General features: G+C 40.5%; 1 protein-coding gene across 1 annotated transcript in view; it reads left to right on the plus strand.

The window, feature by feature from the left end:
• The first annotated feature begins 3,695 nt into the window (after positions 1-3,695).
• LOC124619455 overlaps positions 3,696-23,752 on the plus strand; it is an 88,272-nt gene continuing 68,215 nt past the window's right edge. The window contains exon 1 of the mRNA XM_047145851.1: positions 3,696-3,803. The gene's annotated coding sequence lies outside the window, so the exon portion shown is untranslated. The remainder of the gene's footprint in view (positions 3,804-23,752) is intronic.

Genomic DNA, 23,752 nt, shown 5'->3' on the forward strand with positions numbered 1-23,752 from the left:
GCTTACAAAAGCATGTTTATTACCATTTTTGAATGATTAAATGACGCTTTGTTATTTAAGAGCCGTCGCTCTACTAATCCAAACAATTTTCGTGTGCAACAACAAACAACGAGTAATAGCCCCTTCCTGAATTTTTCTATACCATTTTCTTTTTGGTGATGTTTATTCTGATTTTTTGCTGTAAAATATGAAACTCGTGTTTCTGAAATAGTTACGCTACACTTTGGCGCATTTGCGAAATCTTATCTTTCAAAATTTTTTCCATAAAGAAAGAAAATTATTGTTATGTTTCAAAACTGTATTTAACTTTTCATAAATTCATTCAGATTGTAGAAAAGCTAAACACCTACTGTCTTTTACAAGTGGATGATAAAAATTGTAAAATTTATGTTTCATTATTATTTGAAGCAGTCTGTGTCACTACTTTTATCCTCATATTTCCATAAACATCAAGAGACACTGTTTTGTTTAAATTGTTCGCTGGTTAAAAACTGTAAGTTTATGTAATTATTAATTTCACTAATTACCGCTTCTGGAATGTACCATGTTCATATACGAATCCGCGCCAAATCAGACGCTGTTTATTTGTCGTCAAGCCTATAACGTGTCGTAGGCTGCGTGCCAAGCGTGTGTTTCTTGTCTCAGTCTGTAGGTGGTAGTGAGTATTCGCGCTTATTGTGTTTACTTTGCATTAGTTCTTTGTGAGTTTTTGTTATCATGAAAAAGGCACCCAAGCGAAGCAGCTCTGTACAGCATAAAACAGTGTTTCCTGCACATTTTCGCTGCTACGGCAACAACCATAAATGTGCTGTGAAACGGCGAAGAAGCGTTTTAACTATGAAATCAAAAACTTAGGATGTCTGATTTACCTCTAGAGAAAAGGACGGCAAGCCTGAAATTTGCCACTGCAACGAAGATAAGTAAAAATTTTACACACATTATCATTCTTTTTCGAACTTGGTTCTGATTCCTGACATATTAAGCATGTACTATGTTAGCAGTGTGTTAAAAAGGAAAATGTATCTGTCGATAAAGAATAGCTCCAATGCTGATGATTTAGCTAAATACAAGGAATACTGTAAAATATTTAAAAAAATTAATTAGACATCTAAACAAATGCACTACGAGAAGAAGATAGCAATGTCAGGGAATAAAATAAAAACAATAAGGGATATAGTGAAAGAGGAGACTGGTAGAACCAGAAAGTAACAGGAGCAGATAGCATTAAGGGTAGATGACACTTTAGTAACCGATAGGCACAGTGTGGCAAATCTATTTAACAAGTACTTTTTATCCGTTACTGGTAGAATGAGATTGTCAGGATCAGTAAATAATGCCCTTAAATATCTGAAACTAGCCTTTACAAATAGCTTCATGTGCATGAATATGTCACTCAGTTCATCAAAAGAAAGAACTTCCACAATAAAATCTTTAAAAACAAAAGCATTCTAGTGGTTACGATGAAATATCAACAAAGTTAATTAAGGCATGCTCTTGTGAGTTTAGTACAATTCTAAGTTACTTGTGTTACCAGTCAATTACAAGTGGGACATTTCCTGACTGGCTAAAATATGCAGATGTTAAGCCTCTATTCAATAAAGTTGATAAAGAGATACCATTAAACTATAGACCGATTTCACTTTTGCCAACATTCTCAAAAATTTTAGAAAAAGTAATGTACAGGCAGCTTCTCAACCATCTGACCACAAATAACATATTATTAAGAACACAGTATGGATTTCTGAAGGGCTCTGATATCGAGAAGGCTATTTACACCTACATTGAAAATGCACGTAATTCATTAAATAACCATTTACAAGCAGCAAGTATTTTCTGTGATTTGTCAAAGGCATTTGATTGTGTGAACGACAACATCCTTTTATTTAAATTAGAATTCTATGGTGTCATGGGCAGTGCTGAAAAATGGTTCAAGTCATACCTCGCTAACAGGAAACGAGGGATGTCAGTACAAGCGACTAGCGAATTAAGTCACCAGTTATCATCAGAATGGGACGAAATTACACGTGGTGTCCCACAAGGATCCATCTTAGGGCCATTGCTTATTCTTGAGTACATTAATGATCTCTCACCAGTTACACTGCCAGAAGCAGAGTTCGTTTTGTTTGCAGATGACACAAGTATTGCAATAAATAGTATGTCGAGTGTAGTTCTAGAAAGATCTGCTCATGATATTTTCATGGATATTAATAAATGGATTCAGCCAACTCACTGACATTAAACCTCGAAAAGACTCACTATATGCAATTAGGAACCTGTAAAAGGTTTCCACCCAGCATATGCATGAAGTATGAAGAGGAGCAGATAGAAGAGGTTGACAGTTTTAAATTCCTGGGATTACAACTTGATAATAAATTCAGTTGGGAGGAGCACACCACAGAACTGCAGAAACACCTTAACAAATCTGTATTTGCAATTTGAGTGTTAGCAGACATAGGCGACATAAAAATGAAAAAGCTTCCATACTTTGCCTACTTTCATTTCATAATGTCATATGGTATAATATTTTGGGGTAACTCTTCAAGTCAAACAAAAGTTTACGGAGTCCAAAAGCGTGTAATACGTATTATTTGTGGAGTAAATTCATGGACGCCTTGTAGAAACCTCTTCAAAGAACTGGGTATACTAACTCAGTATATTTACTCCTGAATGAAATTTGTGCTAAATAATATATCTCTTTTTCCAACAAACAGATCAGTTCATACATACAATACCAGGAACAAAAATGATCCGCACAAGGACTTAAAAGTACTTACTTTAGTTCAAAAAGGGGTCCACTACTCAGGAACACTCATCTTCAATAATTTGCCAGCAAATATAAAAAATTTAGTTACAAATAAAGATCGGTTTAAAACGAGCCTGAAAGACTTACTAGTGGCCAACTCCTACTCCATTGACGAATTTTTTAATAGAAACAAATGATATATTGTATATACTCATACTATTAGTAATGTTATTTCAGCTTAAAAAAAAAGACATGTTCTACATCCACGAGGACCTCCTCAGCACGGATCTATGGAACGAAAAACTAATCTAATCTAATCTAATCTAATGTAATCCTATCAAGTACATAATTCAGATTCATAACCGTAAAAGCGATTTTTACGAGAAAAGGAAAAGGGTAGTATAAGCATATGTACCCATTTGACACCGAAAATGGCTATAAACAGTCCCTGATTGATTATTAAATGACAATCTCCGTATATTTTTCATACATTTTTGACCATATACCAATTCGTGTCCAAGCGACAAGCGGGTGGTCGCGTTTCATTTCTAATCAAAGCCATAGAAGTCTCGTTTGTTTCTTCTTGGACAGTATTGAGATTGTGATACCACCCTGGTGGAGCTATCGTTTGATTTGTCACGTACGTGCTAGTCGTTCCTCACTTTATATCAAAACACTACCACAAAAAAGTATAGCGCCATAAGTCGCACTCCAGAACGGTGGCGGAAGAAGTACGGCGGTACTGATCTTTCCATAACGCGCTAACCCTGTGCGCAGACGATAAGATACTTGTACTAGATCCGGGTCACAGATTCGAGCGGGTGGGCGAATGAGGGAGAAAGGAAATGCGCTACAGGGGGAACAGAAGGGAACGAAACTATAGGCGAAAGAGGAGTGGAGAGCGCGACGGCAGGTGCCGGGCATGCGCAGTGGCTTCGGACGAAGCCGATCAATACCAGACGCCCGTCGTGTTGGCAGCGAGTGAACCCTCTTTCTGCCACTGGTTGCGCCGGCGAATACATCTCCCGGGCGGCCCGACTGCAGAAAGGCTCTCCCACAGGTACGTTGCCCTGCGCTGCGCGGACTGGAGACAGCCGTCTCCAAGTAGAACCTGCGCTGGCAGCTTTGCAAATCGCACAGCGCTCTGTCTCAGGCCGTTCGTACGTATTGTCACCGGTGAAATCGATACACGACTGTGTTCAAGGTCTTCTTCATGTGCTGTCCAATGAACAGCATCTCTAGTGGACAATTTTGACGTTCCATTCGACATGAGGAGTGCGTTGTGTTGATACTACTATTCGTTCGTTGCAATTAACAGAGTGGGGAGCAATTTGCTAAGATGGGTCACGATCGGTGACAAATCTGTGAATTGGCAACGGGAACAGGCGTGGAAGGGGTTGGGGGGAGGGGGGAGAGGGGGCATGGGAGAGGGAATGCCAGAAGCTGGGTCAGTTAACAATTGAATAGAGGGCGCACGGAATTTCACTGGAGACATATCGAGCTTGAATTCGGAATTTTGTGTTGTAGATATTGTATGCCAGGATATTACTTAAATTCTTTCTTTTTGTAGAATTTTTATATATTTTTTAAATTTATCTTACTATCTGTGTATTCACATCATACTTACGTTGGTGGTCATAGGCTCTCGCTGACTTTCTGACGTTAAAATAAGCAACCACTACGATTTACATTGTTCATTGTGAATAGTGTTTATTGTTTTCAATTGTGAGTGTTTTATTCTACCTGTTTCCACTTTGTTATTGACGTGAGATATTGGCAGGTTCAAAGTATAGTTCATGTTTGCTGGAGTGAAGGTCCCGTGAATATTGTGTGTCCTTTCCGAATGACTGGCATCCCATCGCACAATTATTTCGTTGTCCGAGTCAGAAGCGACTTGAGTGCATATAATGAAGATCAGTAGACATTACTGAATACAATGAGATGTAAAGCTATTCAAGTTGTAAAACACAGCACAATTAAAGGGAACTTACAGGTGTCACATAATAAATGAGTCTTATAAATTGTGTGAAAGCTACAGTTAACAAATAAAAGTATCAAAATTTATATGTGGGAGTGCCAACTATGGAGCTGTGCGAATGCTATTGTTGTGACTCTTCATTAGATATTTTGTGACACAAGTTGAAGGGCGTAACCAGAAGTTATACAGGGACAAACCTGTTGAGGCTTTCGTGGGCAACAGCCAGTTGTATCGGTGTACCTTCTCCTTGGTATTTCCACTTTTACTGAACTCGCCTCCTTAGAAAACTGTAACTTGCTATGATTTGTCTTCCACCAACCAGGGATATACAGGACTTCAATGACAGCCAACGACATTTTGCAATCGGAATACGTGTTAACGATAATGTGTGATTTCTAATTTTAAAATCAGAAAAAAAGCCAGTTTTTCAAAATAATTTCGTACTACGTTGTTTTGAAGAAGTACATCACGCTCAAATGGGGTGAGTTAAATGAAAATAACATATAAAAGGATATACTGACAAACGATTTTCCACTTACTGCGGAATGGGAAGTTAGCGTCTCACTACTTGTATGAAAAACTTGGTTCATCCGTATATTAATCGAATAATGGTCTACTTGGACTAATAGCTAGGGGAAATATAAAGTTATTTATATACTTCCAGCACTGTGTGATATTTGCATTCCGTATATCATTCGTAATATTTTATTTAAATTATGCTGCAGAAGGTAATGTACAACACTGTGTCAGACACGTTGTTAGAGAATAGCTTTTCGCTAACATCTTAACAGGTATCTCACAAAAAATTGAACTCTCCTGTTCGCCTATAGCAATTACGTTGCATATAATAAGTTTATGGGGAGCCTGTCTATTGTTACTGTAAAAACGGCATTAGTGTTCGGCAGCCCATTGTTAGAAAACAAATAAACATTATTTCTTTCCACTGTAAAAAGACATAAAAATTACCTCAGAAATATGCCACAAGTTTGTCGTATATTGAACAGTTTAAATAACGCTACCATGTAGTAAAACACCTTTTTCTTTTATGGTTGTGTTATAATCGTATTAATATTATTGTACATGTAACAATTAATTTGACACGCCTGTGTTTTCAAAGCCTGTGGTACAGTTGCTCATCTATAAATTGTATAACTCCAAATTATTATTCTGTGATCTCACATTTTCAATGGAAAATAATTAAAGTTTACGATAGTCGTGTCCGCCCCAACTGCTGTGCGCCAGGTGCTTTATACAGGCCAGCAGCTGGGTGGGTCCATCCGCCTATTGATCGCTGTCTGTTCTGCTGTTGCCAAGCTGGCCTGTGTCGTGTGTGTGTCTGTGTGTGTGTGTGTGTGTGGGTGTGTGTGTGTGTGGATGGGTGGGCGGGTGGAAGGGCGGGCGGGCGGGTGGGGGGGAGCATGGGTGGATGCATGAAGTCCAAGTCCCAGCTAACGTCATACACATGGAAAAGTCTGTTTTAGTAGTGTATTACAAATTAATGTTTTGTTTTCGGCTATTATCACCAAGAAATAACCTTTCTTCTTCTTTTCCCTTTCGCTTTTTTTCTTATGAGTCTTACGAGTGGTCTTTGCTTCCTGTGATGTGCCAGTGTTTTCATCTCTTACCATCCGTTACAGTCAACGTCAGGCTTAACCTGGTTTACTAATCGTAGTCTATATCAACTCCTACAAAGTTTCTACTTCTCAGCCTAGGACAGTTTAACTGTACCCAGGGCCAGTTTAGGCAGCCGTCTGGAGACACGAAATTCGGTGGAGGGGGGGGGGGGGGGAGTGAGCAGGGGTGAGCGGGGGTAGGAGGGGGGGGGAGATGGTGTACATGGACATGTCATGAAATTTGGGCCAATAATTCTGCTAATTTTCACATTGTTGATTTGTTGCCTTACGTTAGTTTTTTCTTCGGTCCCTTCCAATACAACAGAAAATAATTTTTCTTGGGCCCACCTAAGCACCAAAGAGCCAGCGGATCAACGTACGTTAGGAGAATGTTTCCCATTAAAAACAAAAAATACCAAATACATATTGAAAGTACTGTACATACTGAAAGCAATTATTACATTTTCTCACTCCAAAGTAGCGATCTTAATTTGCATTTCAAGACAAATCGTTGTTTAACGTTATTACCAAAAATCTTTAAAATTTCTTGCTCGATTTGCTTCAAACTTTTGCACGATACTTTAACAAACGTTCGGAAGGACAATGGGTATTTTTCTTTTTTCTTGCGTCGAGGGCATTTAGACATTAGACATATTGGTTCTACCACACATACTGTTTTCTTCATATAAAATTTTAAACAAAAATTGTATACACGACTATGCGCTGTTTTATTCTGTTCCGCGCTGTCGGTTTTAATAGGAAATGGGAAAGTTGTGTTTATGACTTTTCGGCTTATGATTATAATACTACTACGGAATCTGAATCGTACGAAACTTTGTAATCCTATTCTTTCACAGATTAAAACTATGCGAAATATTGTCACTGAAGCTACTATCCTCACAGATCCAGGAGCAAGGAACGTCTGTCATACCCCGTATATGGTTTATCCATTCATTCTATGCGACTTCAATTCCCAGTCAGGAATTCGTTGGCAATGACAACAAACAAAGGTCAAGGTCATAGAGAAGGGAGATGAGGATATGGACAGAGTAGGGGAAGGAGGAGATGGACAGAGAGTTGGGTTATGAGAGGATGGACAGAGAGGGTGGTGATGGGCGAAGAGAGGGGGAGAGAGGGGAGAAGAGGAGGGAACGGGTGAATAGAAGCAGATTATGTTGTATAGTCGATTCCCATACATATTTAGCAATTACGAATCATTGCCAAGTTCACTAGTTTAGTATAAATTTCTAGCAAACTGAATTAATGATAACATGATTATTGCCACTGTTTATGGCTAAATAGTTAGCATATCATTTTCTCGTAACCACGTTCATGGGGTCAAACCCTGTTGAGTTCAGCAGCTACTTCATTTTTATTTTACTTTATTTTATTTTGACTGAAAAGTACAGTGAACCCAGACTCGTAAAACTGCACAGTTCTAAATGAATTTTTGAGCCCCGATAAAATGTCAACCTGGCTATGAACCTTACTACTATACTTTCTGATGGCATGCATAAGCAACTTATTATTTATAATTATTTTTCATACTTCTAACTAATGTATCACTTTCTTAATTTGTCACTAATCTGTCATTCTTTTCCTCAAGAATTGTTGAAATATCCATCTGAATAACATATTATAATTCAGGGTTCAGGAAGGATGAAATAATTAATGGCGACAGTAGGCGGTGGACGGGAGTGGGGGGTGAAATGGGAGGGTGAAGAGGGAGTAAGCAGACGCCACTTGGGAAGCAAAAAGACCTAGAGCAGCTATTCTACAGATTTCTCCGTCTTTTAAACAGCTTTTTGTAGTCCTTGTTCCTACATTTTCTTCATTGTAATTTTGAATCTTGCTGTACCTACCTACAAAATGAGACAGTACAAAGTTGACGATATCGGCTGGACGATTGTCACGTATAACGTCGATATAAAATTCTTCGATCGAAAGGACAGTAGTATGAATGTGTAACTGATACTCTGAACAGTTGGAATTGTAAACTAAAATTTAATATTTCCCTAACAAGTTCGTTTGCAACAACGATAGGCTGGCAGCTACCTCTATTGCAAAGTTTGCATATATTTTATGGTATGTTTAAACAACGTTTCAGCGTCTACATTACATTCAAGTTTCAACAACCAGCAAGTGTAACTCTTCTTTTATTGTCTTGTTACCGCTCAGTTGCCAAGTTTTATGTCATTCCTTCACTTCTAGCAGTGTCTTTTCTTTTAAACGCACATTCGTTTAGGAAACTATAACGCAGCTTTAAATCTGTATTATACAGGGTGATTCAAAAAGAATACCACAACTTTAGGAATTTAAAACTCTGCAACGACAAAAGGCAGAGCTAAGCACTATCTGTCGGCGAATTAACGGAGCTATAAAGTTTCATTTAGTTGTACATTTGTTCGCTTGAGGCGCTGTTGACTTGCTCAAATGGAAACAGATGAATCTTTCGTTTCACAGATTGTGTTTAGTGATGAAGCAACTTTCCACACTAACGGGAAAGTCAACCGTCACAATGTCTGTATATGGGGCACTGAGAATCTGCGGGAAACAACTCAGTATGAACGTGACTCGCCTAAGGTGAACGTTTTCTGTGCCATTTCAGCCAATAAAGTTTTTGGTCCCTTTTTCTTCGAAGGTGCTACTGTAACTGGACTACAGTATCTGGAGATGTTAGAGAATTGGCTGTTCCCTCAGCTCGAACAAGAAACACAACAATTCATATTTCAGCAGGATGGAGCGCCACCACATTGGCACTTATCTGTCCGTAACTACCTGAACGTCAACTACCCGAGGCGATGGATCGGCCGCCAGGCAGCCCGTGACAGAGCACTTCATCACTGGCCTCCAAGAAGCCCTGATCTTACCCCCTGCGATTTTTATGGGGGTATGTTAAGGATATGGTGTTTCGGCCACCTCTCCCAGCCACAATTGATGATTTGTAACGAGAAATAACAGCAGCTATCCAAACTGTTACGCCAGATATGCTACAGAGAGTGTGGAACGAGTTGGAGTATCGGGTTGATATTGCTCGTGTGTCTGGAGGGGGCCATATTGAACATCTCTGAACTTGTTTTTGAGTGAAAAAAAAACCTTTTTAAATACTCTTTGTAATGATGTATAACAGAAGGTTATATTATGTTTCTTTCATTAAATACACATTTTTAAAGTTGTGGTATTCTTTTTGAATCACCCTGTACTTCAAATAAGTTGTTTCACAGTTCCCACAGATTTTTCTTCTACCTTGTTTCGATTATCAAGCGCGACGTCAAAGCTGCCTTTACTTCTTCTAAAGACAAACTGATCGTCATCAAACAAATCCTCAAATTTCGTTTTTATTCTTTTGTGTATTCAGATGCATGAGCTGTTAAGCTGATTGTACGATAGGTTCGGAATTGTGTAGATGATATTTTTCCACAAGTCTGACTCCATGTCGCTAGTGTCATAAATTCTACACACATACTTTAATATTCGTTTGGTTGTGACTTCCCTCAACGATTTTCGAAATTCCGACGGAAGTGTCATCTATCCCTTACGTCTTATTTGATGTCAAGTCTTCCACAGTTCCTGTAAATCATGACTCTAATACTGGATCCCCTTTGTCATCCCTATTTTCTTCTTCTGGATCGTCATCACATAAGCCGTCTCCCTCATACAGGACTTCATTGTACTCTTTCCACCTATCTGCTCTCTCTTCTGTGTTTAAAAACGGAATTCCCATTGCACTCTTAATGTAACCATCCTTGCTTTTGATTTCCGCAAAGGTTGTCTGACTTTCCTTTCTGCCGTATCAGTATTCTGGACGATCATTTCTTTTCCGATTTCTTCACATTTTCTATGCTGCCATTTCGCCTTGGCTGCCCTGCATTCCATTGCCGTGTTGCTGACTTTTCTCTAATCAGTCAATTAAAATATTTCAACTGCCGTGATTCGTAGAATGTTACCCCGTCGCTGGATATTCCATCTTTTCATGTGGCCACCTCCCACTTGCAGACCCTTCCTGCAGATCCGAGTGGGGAACTAATTTGAATCTTTTGCCAATGGAGAGATCATAATAACACATTTGTTTCAGTTCAGGCCACATGTTCTCATGATACACATTGTTTGTCTTTAATGCACTGGTTTCCTTTGCCTTCAGCTTTCTCGTCACGTTGATCATGGCCGATTCTTCAGACTATTAAGGGCAGTCTTCCCGTCCCTCCCCCCCCCCCCCCCCCCCGCGCAATATGCATTGTAAGAAACTAAATTTTACTCTGCAGTTGAACAATTGATGTGAGTGTCAGTTCGCAGTCGACGTCTACTTCAGGCTCAAACAAAGGATCTAATAGCTTTTAGCACCAAGAAACCTATAGTTATTGACTTTAACAAAGTATACAGAACGATAACGTGATAATTTTACAAACTTCAGGAATGAGGGAGAAGGGTGAGAGTATCAGTCTAAGGGACCCTGATCCGAAAACGACCGGTCCGGAAACGCCCGTGTCGAAAATTCTAAGCTAAAATCATTCTGAAATCTTTAACAATGATATACATGTACCGACTACAAGACTGTAGGGCGGGCGACGTCCAGAGGTGGTAGTATGGATCAAAACATATATCTCTCTTTAGTTTCCAAAACAAAAAGAAATTATTGCAAATATGGGCTGTAAGATGCGTACCTTAAGAGCTGTGGAGACTTGCTCAGCAGAAGAGATGTTTTTCACAATGTCGAAGACGAACGAGTGTTTATAGTTCTTAAGTTATGCATTTTGGAGCCCTTGTTTACTAGACTTTTTTCCATGTTTTTGTCCTTACTACCACCTCTGGAAGTTTCTTACCCTACAATCTTAGCAACAACATTTCCGGTAGACGTATTACACTGTCTGATATGAAAATGATGTTTTCTTATAACTTTCACCTATCTATTTTTCGCACCATGATCTCTTAGATTAATAGACTTGCCCTTCTCCATCATACCTGGAAGTTTGTAGCATCATCACGGAATGATGTTCCAGATTAGCTTCAAAGGAGCGTAACCTCCCTCCTGAACAAAAGGTAGTCGGATCAAAATCAATTTTAAGTCAAGTAATATGAGATGAGGGCATAGGAAGAGGGGAATGAGGCGAGAGATGGAAGCAAGATGTCTGTGAGGCTATGTCACCAATATCGTGCCCATCTTCAAATCCGCCATCTAGGATACAAATCATAATTTTCAAATGGAAGGGGACTACGTGACGTGTCAGATAGAAGATTACATGAGAAAAATAATCGCGTATTTAATTTGATCGTAGCTTCTTCGTTACATTATTGAGTGATGGCACATTTTGTACATAACAAGGCAAACATAAACGTTGCTGGATGTGCTGCATATAAGGTTGTTATCAGCTTCAACCATTCCGCATGGACTTTAACCAACACTGCAATTCGATCATATGCATCAACAGTCCGCTCCCTGATTCCACATAGTCCCACAGATAGATACATAGCGGAATTAAATCGGGGGAAGGTGGCAGCCATTCCACTGGACCTCTACAACACAATCCACGTATGATTGAACAAGTAGTTCGTGATAAGGTGGCGGGGTAGAGGGGGGGGGGGGGGATTGTTCTGGAGGAAGGAGATGTCCCGTCTTAGGTAGCATCCATGGCAGCACATCTCGTAACAACTGCAGATAACAGGCTGCTGTTGATGTGCACCGAATGAAGAAGGGTCCAACAATACGAGAACCCCATGTTCAACATCTAACCATTATTTTAGATGCCCAGCTGCCTTCTATGATTCCATCCAGTGACGGTTGACTTCTGACGAGTACCTGCGTTTTTCTTCATTTACTTTTCTGTTCACATAAGAACTACCTTTATCCGTAATCAGTACGTCATAGGAGAAACAACGGATTTCATCTAGCTTGCTTGTCACCCATTCTGCAAGCTCAACGATCTGTATCCTCCTCAGTTATGTATCGTAAAATTTGCATTTTGTAAATATGACATTTATGTATGGCCAAAATTCCCATTACCGGTGTACGTCTGACCTCAGTTTCGTGCGAGATGCGATGCATTTTCCGATCTGTGTAATCACGCAAGCTGTAAAGCTACACCTAAGTTTGTCCACTGCTGTCAGTGTTCGTACCACGACTGCACTATTTTCGTAAAAAAGAAAAAAACTCCTCCAGTCACAAATCGTGAGTTTTATTTCAGTACACTACTTATTTCTGGGGGCTCTGGACGACGACAGAGCAGCAGTTAATGTTGCTTCGGCCCTATCCATTTCGACCGTTCAGCTTTCAGCATGTCTCAAACATAGCAAGCATAGAATTTGGCGTTTGGTGACGCCAACGCACTCTAGGTGATGAGTAATATGTGTGGTTGACGTTGAGTGGAATCCTCCTCGATAACACGAGTGCTCCTCTCTCCTGATAACAGGACGATCCTAATGCTTTCGGCTTGTATTAATGTTATCGGCTTTCACGTTACCTGTAAGTAAGAAACGTTAGTCATAACATGTTCAGATTAAAGGTAGCACTGAACTTCTAGCGCAGTTCTCTAAGTGTTTGTGTGTCAAATGACCTCATTTCCATGAGAAGGTGAATAAATGCCTTCTACATTGTCAAAAATGATAAACGGAAGAAGATTAGCACAGACTCATCAGCCCCACACCCTTTGTAATGATGAAAGCAGTGAACGCCAAATTTAAATTATCAGCTGCCGTTACAATTGTTGCCGCGACTGTATTACTTTCGTAAAAAAAGAAGATAAGCATCTTCAGTCACATGTCGCTATTTTTATTTCAGTACACTATGCATTCTGACCAACAGTTGAATCATTGTGCGGCTAAGAACCAAAAAATCTTACCCTCTGTAAACACAAGGATCTCAGAAACAGAGGAACCAGTACAACTTCTAAGGAAGTGAAGGCAGCCATCAAGAAGCTAAAGAATAATAAGGATGCACAAACGGATCTCATAGAAGTAGCACTCATTGATAATATAGGAAAGGAATTTGTGATATGTTTCTACAAGGTTGTGATTAAGATTTGGATTAGTGAAAGTATCCCTGACGATAGAAACTTAGGAATCGTACGCTCAACAGAAAAACACAATATTATGGTGTGTTCTAACTGCAGGGTTATTTACCTATTATTTACAGCATATAAAATATTCTGCAACATCCTTTGTTGTAGGCTTACACGCTATGTAGAAAATGATATTGGTGACTTTCAATGTGGGTTTCGTCAACGAAGATCGGTTTATCGGACCTTCACGATACGGTAAATACGAAAAACATACAAAGGGTTTGGGATTGTTACACGTCACCTCTTTATCGACTTCAGATCACCTACGACAGTATTGACAGAAAGGAGCTATAAACAGCAGTGGAAGAGCTAGGCATCCCTGATAAACTGACTCTCTTAGGAAAAACTCCGTGTAAAATATCCGGAATCAAAATACAGAATATTATATCAGGTGCTGTGACCACAAAATATTAAATAAGGCAGGGAGACGCATTATCCTGCCTTCTGTTTAATATAGACTTTCTCCTCGAGAACAGCGGCCTTGAAAAAAGTGCTTTAAATATCAGCACAAAGTCTCGAGCACAAAAAAAAAATTGTGATAACCGGTTGGGTTTGTTTTGACCATTTTAGACCTAATACTGAAACGTGAACATAGAACAGATTTAGAGAGATGCCTAAAAATAGCAGAACGCATAAAATACTGATAAATATTAAAATAAGAAGTCATCCACATGATGATAGTCAGTGGCTGTGAATGAAGTGGCTGTTATGACACTACGAACGTCAACTACTAAGGAGAGCAATGGAGCTGTTGCTTAAATACGCGATGCTCAGCCAACTGCATACCGAATTACATCAGCGACAGGCATACAGGACATAAAACAGTTATTGCAATAAGATATATACAGAATGGTCACACGAAAGCTAACAACAAATGAATGAATAGTTGCATTACGTTATGTAAAGTAACTGCTACAAACAGTATTTCGTCAATCTGTGACAAAAATATATGTAAAAGAGAAAACCAATCATAATCGGTTGTGAGAACCCCAACAGCCATCTGCGGGGATCTATCGCAAACTCGTAGATTGTACCACAGTAGAGATGATGGTTAAGTGACGCTAATGATTCCCATGGATACATTCTAGTCATATCGATATCCGCCATCCAGCAGAAGAGGATTTCAGAGCTGTTCGGAAAATGGTCGAACACTGCTCGAAACCTGTTACCACAAAATAAATGTTTTTGCTGTCGAGACTGTTAGTGTCCATTTTTAAATCAATTAAAGTTATGATGGATAATATTTTGGTAAAGCCGGTGCTAACACACTGTTCTGAAACATGAACACTAAAACAATTGATGAAAAGCAAATGGGTATATTTTAAAGAAAGATCTTTCAATAAATTCTTGGGCTAGTGGAAGGAACTGGTGTCTGGAGGACGAGATTTAACTATGATGTTAACTAGATGTTAGCAGCTACATTAGGATTAAATGGGTAGAACATGTACTGAGAGCAAACGACTGAATGATTGAGAAGATATTTAGCGTAGTACTGAAGAAATGAGGAGAGTCGGATGACCAAAGCTAAGCTATCAAAGTGTCAAAGATGTCAAAGTGGACATCAGTAAAACTGGAATTCCAAATGTGTGCAATAATCAGGGAAGGATTGAATAATCTTCTGCAGAGGCTCACAGGTGGCTGTTGCGCCAATGATGATAATGATGATGATGATGATGATGATGACATGCATTTCGAGCACTGGGAGCTCCTCTTATATGCTTCATCGGTCTACATCATTTTTAGATGGTCATGTTAAGATAGAATAGGTGTATTTACAAGGAGGCACATTGCGTCTACAATTTTTACAAAATCAAGACAAAACAGATAAATTACTTCCTGTTTCCTGCAGTGATTACGTAATTTTAAGAACTGTGTGAGCAGACGTGTTTAGACACTTTTCGTCTGACAGCACATCTGAAAACAAAATTCAAGCAAATCAGAGAATATCCAAATGTGAAGATGTTATATTTACACTATATACTCGTGTTACTATTTCTAAGACGATACAGAGATGTCATTTGCAAAACAATTATTTGTCCAAATATCAGATGTAAGCCTGCGTTGTAAAATGGTTGTGACTATTAAATTCGCGTTGCTTTCAGCCACTGCTCTTTTTCCTGCTCGTATAAAAGTCCTGAGACAGCCTCTTTTTCACAGCTGCGGGGATGAGAATATCGTGGCGACCATCAAAGTAACCAGACCTTTCCTACGACACCTAAGAATCCTGACTCGTCACAATTATTTTCTCACATTTTGACGTCATACACAACACGATCAAGAAAGTTTTACAGACAAGAACATGTGATCATGGACATTTTATCGTTTCTACGGAACTGTGCCAGTGTTAGTGCATCGACCAGCACACCATTCAAGTTGGACAGATGTCGACGGGAAAACTAGGTGGGGAATACGCCATTTCATTGCACCAGGAGGTTATTGCAAGCAGTTTTCCTATAGTGTAAAATCTAGCAAATACAGAGGCAGCGATAAGACTTTCAGCTCCACTCTTTCACTCCCGGAAAGGCAATAATGATTTGTCATACACGTAAACATATGACTAAAATGAAGTTTATATTACAGATTAGATCTATATTTTGGTCATAAACGCTAAGGCTGGTTTGATACAGCCCACCATTCCTGTTACTTTCCAGTATTCGCTCCAGTACAACTGTTGCATCCCACTTGGTCGGCCATCTTCCCGTCAAATTTAAACATTCCCTCGACGCTTCAGCTATTGTTTTCATAAACAACTCATTTAGTAATTTGTGCCCAATCACTACATGCCTTCGTTTCATTAGTTCTTTAATAGAGTTTCTCCATTTTTTCTTCGTTGATTTAATCCAAGAGGTCTTCATTACTCACTCGAGCCAACCATTGGATCTTCAACATTCTCCCGTAACACTGCGTTTCACTTTTCTGTTCCCCATAATCAAAATTTCGGGCACGTACAAAACTGTGCTCTAAAGGTAACTTTTCAGGAATCTTATTTCCGTCCTCAGTATTCAGATTTCTGTATGATAGTAGGTGATTCTCTTTATAGGAAACTTTGGTACTAAGTCTTTCTTGCATCTACCTTGTATATCTGTCCTACTTCCAGGATAGCAAATTAATCCATCTCTTCAAGTTTATAGTTCTAAACTTAGCCTACAAGTACTCCCAACTACTGCATATGCCTCCACCTCAGGTTTCTTTATGTATAGGTTAGGTAACTGCTGACAAATGTGATTCATGCTTACACATCAGTGTATGATTTTTAGCTCAGAGAATAAAGTATCCCGTGAAGCCTAGAAGTGTGCAGTAAGAGTCTCTAAACTCTGCAGCGCGGAATCAGAGTGATTCTGGGTATGTACTTAGAGAACCTCCACTTAGGGGACTTGTATGAGTCATCTAAGTTACTCATAGTATTTGTTAAAGATGATGAGCAAGTAGCCGTCCAAAGAGTAGCAGCAAATCTATCTCTAAAATATTCCTGACGCCCCAGTTGTCAATATTGTCCTGTGTCCTGAGGACACTCACACGTGGCGTTTGAGCGCTGTGACGCTTCCAAGTACGGACTGGACTGCCAGAATGCAGCGCGTCAGTAGCGTCTAACACGTACTAGGGCAACACTAGAATAGATCGAAACAAGAGAGGTCCGAAAACAATGGTCTAAGCCACTGCAGTCCGACGGCATTGTGCTATTTGCAGCCTAGAGCATTTATTTTTTGTTCTTTTGTACAATGAAGTCCGATGTACTCTGTAATTCACAGTTAAATACATGGCAGAAGATTCAAGGAACCACCTTCAAGTTATGTCTCTATCCTTGCACTCGTCAATAACGTGCGGGAGAAACGAACACACAAATCTCTCCGTTCGAGCTCTTATTTCTCTTATTTTATTACAATGATCATTTCTCCCTATATACGTGGCAACCAATAAAATGTTTTGACATTGGGAGGACAAAACTGTGATACGATACTGCAATGAAAAAGCCTATGTTTTAGTGATTGCGACCCCAACAAGCACATCATATCCGTGACACACTTTCTTCCCTATTTTGCGATAATGCAAAACGAGCTGCCCTTGTACGGACTTTCTCTATCTCCTCCATTCCTATCTGAAGCGGATCCCATACCAGCCGGAAACACTCCGGAAAAGGACTAACAAGTGTAGGAGTGTTGGATCTTGCGAGTGTTCTGCCAATAAAACGCCATCTTTGGTTCACTTTCAGTGTAACATTTTCTATGTTATCCTGCCAGTTTAAGTTATTCTTGACTGTAATCCCTAAGTATTTAATTGAATATTCAGCCTTTAGACTTGTGATGTAACGGATTCTTTTTGGTACTCATGTGGATGACTTCAGTTTTTTCATTAGTCAGTCAGTTCTCACTTTTCGTATCATACAGATATCTTGTCTAAATCGTTTTGCCTTTTGACCTCCTCAAACAGTAAATGACAGCAACATACGCAAACAATCCAAAAGGACTGCTGAGGCCGGCCAGTGTGGCCGAGCGGTTCTAGGCGCGTCAGTGTGGAACCGCGCGACCGCTACGGTCATAGGTTCGAATCCTGCCTCGGGCATGGATGTGTGTGACGTCCTTAGGTTAGTTAGGTTTAAGTAGTTCCAAGTTCTAGGGGACTGATGACCTCAGATGTTAAGTCCCATAGTGCTCAGAGCCATTTGAACCGTTTTTTTGGACTGCTGAGATTGTCTCATAATTGGTTTAAATAGATAGATAAGGAACAGCAGAGGGCCTATAACTCTTCGTTTGGGAACGCCGGAATCACTTCTCTTATACTCGATGAGTTTCCGTCAATTACTTCAATCTGTGGCCTTTCTGAGAGTAAATCAAGAATTAAGTTGCACAGCTTAGACGATACTCTGTAAGCACGTAGTTTCATTAGATTTCATTTGTGTAGAACGGTTTGAAAAGCCTTATAGAAGTCTAAAGATATTGAATCAGTTTGATATCCCCTGACGATAACAATCATCACTTCGTGAGAATACAGAGCAAGTTGTGTTTCAAGTGTTCCACAAGAACGATGTTTTGTAAATACTGTTTGGCAATAGCTCGTCTTCTTGTGTATGTACCACGACTCCAGTCATCAGAAGATGAAGTCGAAGCGTCAGCGCTGATGACTGCAGAACCATTACACACCATCGCCGTGAATGCCCCTTACAGCCAAAAGGATGAAATCAAGTCTTGTTACGACAAGACTGCGTGATCCATTAGTCGTACCTTCCATTTATACAGCTGCCCAAATGTCACTGTATAGTAAATCCATTTTACTTATTTTAGGAATGATGATAGTTGGCCGGTTTAGATGGTGTTGGTTCAATTATTTTTTCATTAATCTCTGGAGATCAATCAATTGGTCTTGTCCAAAGTCATTCACAAGCTGATCCTGTTTCCGATAAATTAAACCAGGCCAAGCAAATTCTTGGAAGGTTCTTGACTGAACGAATTCGAAGAAATATTATTCTTCTTCTCGACGCAAAAGAGGGCACCACCGCGTCAACGATTACACAACCTCTCTGCATCACTGACACTGCTCCACACACCCATTAGTTTGCTTTCATCCGGGATGTCGCTTGTATGGTAGTACTTTCACAGATGATAGTGTACGCTGTATCTTGAAAGACAAAATCATAGAAATAGTACATAATCCTAAACTGAGTGTTCAGAGATAACGAACCAATGAGTGATAAGATAATAAGTTATGTTGGTGGAAAGCAATGTAAACGTAATCTAAGGAAGACCCCAGTGTGTGACAGTGTACCTATTCAGTTCTATACAAAATTTTCTAGTGCAGTGGCTACATACTTTTATGCAATTTAGCACAGATTCCTTGAGCAGAAATGTGTTCCCATGATTCGAAGAGACAAGTCATACTCCTGAATAAAAAGGAAGCTGAACTTATCCTATATCGTTTATATGTATATATTTTTGACGAAATGCTACTACAATTTTTTAAGATGAAAAAAATTATATTTTCAGATTTAAATGGCACGTTTCCTCTGCGGTAGGCATCTTCAGATTATAGAAACTAGTCACGGTAATCTGAATATGCCTATCACAGGCGAAGCACGTCATTCAAATTTGAAAATATAAATCTCCGCAGCTAAGACTGTATTTTTATCTCAAATCTTGCACTGGCGAGCCGCAAATTTTTAGTTAAGATATTATGGTTTACCTGAAACAAAATAACCATCTACATCAAACCCAACATGGGTCCCGAATATATCCGCAGAAATTACTTAAGATCGATATTCGGAATCACAGGTAAAGCCAAGATCTCTGACCCCCTTTGAAGCAAAATAATGCATGACAGATAAAGCAAGCAGACCAAGACTACCGAAGGAAAAGACAGCATTTGTCTCCCACAGAAGTCAGCTGGTATCAAAAGTAGGCCTTCATTTGAGTAAGAAATTTTTGAGAATGTGCATTTGGAGCACAGTACAATGTGGGAAAATCGGAGAATAAGATTTTAAATGTCGTACTGCAGCAGATAGCTTAAGTATGTGGACTGATGATTAAGAATTGACGACTTTCTCCGCAGAATCAGTGAGAAAAGAAATACAGTGAAAACGCTGACCATAAGAAAGGAAAAGAAGCTACTCTCATGGTACTAGAGGCAGCTGTGCAGAGGAAAAGCTGCAGGGGAAGGCAAAGATTCGAATATAACCATTTAATACTTGAAGATGTTGAATGTAGATGGTACACTAAGATAAAGTTTGGCACAAGAATGGCAGGCAGCAGTGAATGAATATGTAAGATGTTATCAGTCTCGGATTGAGAAATGCGATTAGGATGTGTGTCTGTAAATTGCTTACGTTTCTCCGTTGACTTCTGTGGTACCATCTTGAAACATTTGTGCCGGACCGGGATTCGAACCTAGGTCCTCCGCTCACTAGACACTTGCAGTGACCTCTGTTCCATCCGGTCACAGTTGTCATCGCAACTGCACATACTACCCTAGCAATCCTCCTGTAAGACCCAGATTCTCAACTTATCCACACACTGCTGACCTAGTGCCCCTTGCCCATTATTCTCATTACTCCCGATATTTCACAAATTCTCGTAAGACTTCGAGCCTGGTGTGCATGAGTACTGAGAATAAAGGGCAAGGGGCACTACATTAGCAGTGTATGGGTATGTCGAGAATTTGGGTCCGATGGGAGGCATGTACCTGCGATGACCACTACGGCCGGCCGGGGTGGCCGAGCGGTTCTAGGCGCTTCAGTCTGGAACCGCACGACCGCTACGGTCGCAGGTTCGAATCCTGCCTCGAGCATGGATGTGTGTGATGTCCTTAGCTTGGTTTAAGTAGTTCTAAGTTATAGGAGACTGATGACCTTAGATGTTAAGTCCCATACTGTTCACAGCCATTTTAACCATTTTACCTCTACGTCTGGGTGGCATAGTGGTGAGCTGCCTGCCTAGCAAGCGCGAGACCCAGGTTCGAAGTCCAGTCCGGCACAAATTCTCGACTTCCCCATTGATTTCGATCAATGCGCACTCGCAGCCATTGTCTGTAATTCCTCTGTGTCTACAATGATATGTGACGTCTCCAAGCAAATTTTGTTCCTGTTGGTTGACTGTTGCCAAACTGCTACGAAAACTGAAAAAAGACCGTTTGATAGGGTACAGTTGGCCTGCCGCCCTCACTGAACGATAGGTGCCACTTACCTCCTATCAGTTTGTTGTTGCTGTAAGGATTTACAAGTACCTTTTACGTCCAACGCTGCGCCTGGGCAATGCAGCATTTCTTTTTGTCCTACAGTACACTTATTTGATCTGTTACACGTTCTGGAGTTCAGCGTGTGGTGTTGTTGGAAGAGTTACTCAGCAATTTGTGTCCATGCTGAAATATCGACGTACGGGACGTGTGAGAAATCAGAATACCGAGTTTTATCTATGAATATCTGTTTTAATAAGAATGTACACTGAAGCGCCAAAGAAACTGATACAGGCATGCGCATTCAATATGTAGACGTCGCCGAACGCAGCACCGTATTCTGCCTGTTGACATACAGACACGTGCAAACAATCAGAATACGACGCTGCTGTCGGCAACGTCTGTATAAGACAACAAGTGTATGGCGCTGTTGTTAGATCGGTTACTGCTGCTACAATGGCAGGTTATCAAGATTTAAGTGAGTCTGAACGTGATGTTATAGTTGGCGCAGGAGCGATGGGACACAGTATCTCCAAGGTAGCCATGAAGTGGGGATTTTGCCGTACGATCATTTCACGAGGGTACGGTGGATATCAGGAATCCGGTGAAACATCAAATATCTGACATAGGTTCGGCCGGAAAAAGATCATGCAAGTCGGGACCAATGACGACTGAACAGAATCATTCAACCTGACAGAAACGCAACCCTTCCTGAGATTGCTGCAGAATTCAATACTGGGCCAACAAAAAGTGTCAGCGTGCGAACCATTCAGTGAATCATCATTGATACGGGCTTTCGGAGCGAAGGCCCAGTTGTGTATCCTTGATGACTACACGATATAAAGCTTTACGCCTTGCCTGGGCCCGTGAACACCGACGTTGGTCTGTTGACGACTGGAAATATGTTGCCTGGTCGGACGAATCTCGTTTCAAACAGTATCGAGCGGATGGACGTGTACGGGTATCGGGACAACCTCATGAATCCATGCACCCTGCATGTCAGCGGGGGACTTTTCCAGCAGGTGGAGGCTCTTAATTGTATGCAGTTTGGACCCCTGATATATCTAGATACGACTCTGACAGGTGACACGTACGTAAGGATCCTTTCTGATCACCTGCATCTGTTCATGTCCATTGCGCATTCCGACGGACATTGGCAATTCCAGCAGGTCAATGCGACACCTCACAGGTCCAGAATTACTAGAGAATGACTTCAGGAACATTCTTCTGAGTTTAAACGCTTCCGCTGGCCACCAAACGACCCAGACATGGACATTATTGAGCATATCTTGGATGCCTTGCTACATGCTGTTCAGAAGAGATCTCCACCCACTCGTACTCTTACGGATTTATGGTCAGCCCTACAGGATTCATGGTGTCAGTTCCCTCCAGCACTACTTCAGACACTAGTCGAGCCCATGCCAGGGTGTACTGCGGCACTTCTGCGTGCTCACGGGGGCCCTACACAATATTTGGCAGCTGTACGAGTTTTTGTGGCTTTTCAGTGTAGCTTTCCGCTAGCGCCAATGGTACTTGAAGTGTAAGTACCATGAGTTATTGTGGAGGAACAGATTCATTGGAAGTATCTGAGATATCTTAAAGACATATGTATTTAACGAGAACTGATTTTGAGCATAGTCTGCTTACCATAAAAGATTGTCACAGCGCTCTGTCCTCAATTCCGCTCACCGACTCAGTCCCCTTTGTTCCCCCTCTACAACACTCAATATCGATTATATACACCACCTGCGTAGCTTGCGTCTTTGAAAATCACTCGAAACGCTACAGCTGGACTCCGATCTAGCAAATTCAATACATCGACACGGTTCAATTTTACTCCGACATCTTTACTGTCTGTGATCATATTTGCTTATGGTGGAGGGACAGATTTATTGGAAATAACTGAGACATCTTACAGGCATATGTATTTAACGAGAATTGATTCTGAGCTTAGTCTGGTTAGCATAAAAGTTTAGAGGGCCGAAAATCACGTCATTTCATCCTAACAGCTTAATTCGTACGTGTAGTAACGGGCTAATTTGTATAGCGAAAAGCACTGTGATTTCGAAATCGATTGTCTGTGACTTCGACGAATGTTTGGACAATCTGGGATGGAAACACACTTAAGGATGTGAGCCTGTCAGCCAGTGAATTTTCCAACACTTGAATTTCCTAGCTCTAATAAACTTTCTGAGATGAAACTCAAGGCACGTAAGTTGTTTGTCACGTAAGCCTTAACACTCATTTCCGATAATTTGCACCTGATTCATTTAGTATTTATGTAACTTTCGCTGTAACAATACAAAGCAACAAAAGAAAGGATGGTTCAAATGGCTCTGAGCACGATGGCACTTAACATCTGAGGTCATCAGTCCCGTAGACTTAGAACTACTTAAACCTAACTAACATAAGGACATCACACACATCCATGCCCGTGGCATGATTCGAACCTGCTACCGTAGCGGTCGCGTGGTTCCAGATTGAAGCGATTAGAACCGCTCGGCCACAGCGGTCGGCAGGAAGGAAGGAAGATTAGGGTTTAGCGTCCCATCGACGACGAGGCCATTAGAGACAGAGCACGGGCTTGGATTGTTGCAAGGATGGGGAAGATAATTGGCCGTTCCCTTTCAAACGAACTATCCCGGCATTTGCCTGGAACACTTTAGGGAGATCACATAAACTCTAAATCACAATGTTCAGACGCGGA

This window comes from Schistocerca americana, chromosome 6 (genome assembly GCF_021461395.2).
Source record: "Schistocerca americana isolate TAMUIC-IGC-003095 chromosome 6, iqSchAmer2.1, whole genome shotgun sequence".
NCBI lineage: Eukaryota > Metazoa > Arthropoda > Insecta > Orthoptera > Acrididae > Schistocerca > Schistocerca americana.